The sequence below is a fragment of the Sorex fumeus genome, unplaced genomic scaffold, assembly GCF_029834395.1.
Source record: "Sorex fumeus unplaced genomic scaffold, SorFum_2.1 ptg000010l, whole genome shotgun sequence".
Lineage (NCBI taxonomy): Eukaryota > Metazoa > Chordata > Mammalia > Eulipotyphla > Soricidae > Sorex > Sorex fumeus.
In genome coordinates this window covers 36,107,533-36,109,788 of record NW_026606067.1, presented here as the reverse complement: position 1 = coordinate 36,109,788, position 2,256 = coordinate 36,107,533, and positions in this window count along the sequence as shown.

Genomic DNA, 2,256 nt, shown 5'->3' with positions numbered 1-2,256 from the left:
ATACAATGATCGAGTACCCATCCCTCCAGCAGTGCCCATTCTCCACCACCAATGAACCCAGGTAGCCCTCCCACCCCTCTATCAACTCCCCACCCCTCCCCACCTCCGTGGCAGGGCATTTCCTTTTGCTCTCTCTTTCCTGATAGGGTGTTGTGGTTTGCAATAGAGGTATTGAGGGCCATCGTGTTCGGTCTACAATCTACTTTCAGCACGCATCTCGCATCCCGAGCGAGTCCTCCAAACACCCTTTGTTCCCTTCTCTATCTGAGGTGTCTTTTCCCCAGAATGTGCAGCACTTTCCATTTTTTTTAAAAGAAGAGAGAAAAAGACCAAATAAGAGCCAGAGACAGATATTAGGACAGAAAGAAATATTTTTTAAAATAATTTATCTATTTATTGAATCACTGTGGGAAAAGTTACAATGCTTTCAGGTTTAGGTCTCAGTCATGAAAATATCAAACATATTTCCCTTTACCAATACTCATTTTTTACCACGAAGAACCCCAATAAACCCCCACCCCCCACCCCTCCCAATGCCTGTGAGGCAGATGAATTCTAGTTAACACTCTATCTACTTTGATTAGATTCATTGTTTAAAAAGATGCACCATTATTATTTAGGGCTGGAGCGATAGCACAGCGGGTAGGGCGTTCGCCTTACAAGCAGCCAACATGGCTGACCCGAGTTCGATTCCTCCGCCCCTCTCAGAGAGCCCGGCAAGCTACCGAGAGTATTCGATATGCCAGACACAGTAACAACAAAGTCTCCAATGGAGACGTTACTGGGCCCGCTCGAGCAAATCGACAATCAACGGGAGGGCCTTTACCTTTTACCTTTATTATTATTTAGAGTTTACCCCCCCCAAATCAGACATGCTGAAAAAGCATTGTGAAATGATTTGCTTTCTACAGCTGGGTTCAAGAATTAAATGTTGGTTTTGGATTTCCGCTATTTTACTTACTAACCCTGGAAGTATTTCTACTGAAAGTCAGATAATTAAGAGATTGGTTTCTGTGCTCTGGAGTCGTGGCCATGCCGGAGAGCCACTCGTGGGGGGCAACTGGTGACCTTGATAGGGCGTGAAGGACGGGCCGGAAGCCCCCCTTCCCATGAGGTTTTAGTCGCCCCCACACCCCTGGCTCATACCTGCTGTCCACAAGGCTCCCATGCGGCCGCCATCTTTCCTTCCAGAGGGGGGAGGGCGGAAGGGAGCAACACCCTTTCCCCTCTGGGCAGACATGATGGCCTGGATTAACACATAGTCTGTTCACTTTTCTGCTCCAAGCTGCTGGGTTCTGCATTAAGTCCTTGTGCTTCTGGGGCTGTGGCCGTGCTGGAGAGCCTCTCGTGGGGGGCAACTGGTGACCTCGGTATGGCATGAAGGACAGACCAGAATGCCCCCCTTCCCATGAGGTTTTAGTCGCCCCCACACCCCCGGCTCATACCTGCTGTCCACAAGGCTCTCATGTGGCTGCCATCTTTCTTTCCAGAGGGGGGAGGGTGGAAGGGAGCAACACCCTTTCCCCTCCGGGCAGACATGATGGCCTGGATTAACGAATAGTCCGTTCACTTTTCTGCTCCAAGCTTAAGCCTGATTTTCAGGGAGAAACGTTGGATGATTTACTTCCCATTTGATCACTTTGTATATACGGAGATGTCACGCGGCCGCATAAGCGGCCACGCGGTTTGGAGGAAAAGTCCTATTTCCTGCATACTTGAGCTATGCTTGTAGAGGCTTCTGGTCACCGGGGTTCCATTTGGGGGAGGCGGGATGCGGCACCTACCCCATCTGGGACTTCCTGCTGATCTCGGCTCTTTTTGGAACCTGGTGTCTTCTCCGGGAGCTGTGGAGTCAGCCCCCCATGTGGCCTTTCTTCTCTGCGGCTGTGTCAAGAAATATTTTAAGACATTAGTTCAGATAATTATGGAGGCAGTGTGCTGGAGACCAGAACAGTCTGAAGCTTCTGCACTGCAAAAAAAAAAAAAAAAGAAAAAACAATTACCAGAATAAAAAGACACCCCTACAATAGGAGAGAATATTTTCTAGAATACTTTCTCACCACTCCTCTGACATAGGGCTAATATTCAAGATATTTGAAACCTTTTTAAGACTTGAAAAGAAAAAAAAATCACCAAAAGAGATAAACAGGGCTAGAGGTAATTCAACATATGTGTGCTTGTCTTGCATATGGCTGACCTGGGTTCTATCTCCGGCACTCCATATGATCCCCTGAGCTCACCAGGAGTTATCTCTGA